This window comes from Penaeus monodon, chromosome 31 (assembly GCF_015228065.2).
Source record: "Penaeus monodon isolate SGIC_2016 chromosome 31, NSTDA_Pmon_1, whole genome shotgun sequence".
In the NCBI taxonomy this organism is placed as follows: Eukaryota; Metazoa; Arthropoda; class Malacostraca; order Decapoda; family Penaeidae; genus Penaeus; species Penaeus monodon.
Window position 1 is genome coordinate 18,220,543 of NC_051416.1, and position 457 is coordinate 18,220,999.

Sequence of the window (457 nt, forward strand, 5' to 3'; positions counted from 1 at the left end):
TCCTCTTTGTCACTGCCTTCAATGCAACTATTTTTTCTCTCTCTATTTGACTCTCAAGACAGACCTTTGTGGGGATGAGAGATTTTTGCTACCATGCACTGACCACTATCAAACATTTCTAAACCAGAAATGTTGCCTGCTATCCTACATGCTAAAGGTGTGGGTCTCACTTTTGGGTCATCTGGACATTCCCAGTGGAAAGTGTGATCAGAAAATATTAAGAAGGCAGTGAGAAAGGCTGAACCTACTAGAGTACAACTAGAGGAAAGGGGGGGGGGGGGGTTTTTTTGCTAGTGTGGAGACAGTGAGGTGGGATATAATTTTTCATAGAGTGCATAGGGCAAGCTTAAGAAATCCCAATGTGAAGAGGATAATACACACTTCACCCCTGCCATGCAGCAAGCAAAGGGTACAGTAATATTTTAGGAGCTAAGGGCATTACATACAGCAGCTTTAC

The 457-nt window shown here is 43.1% G+C and overlaps 1 protein-coding gene across 1 annotated transcript in view; it reads right to left on the reverse strand.

Annotated features, from left to right (window-relative positions):
• Nucleotides 1-457, reverse strand: part of LOC119593056 — a gene marked incomplete in the record, with an annotated part of 61,427 nt that overhangs the window by 21,313 nt on the left and 39,657 nt on the right.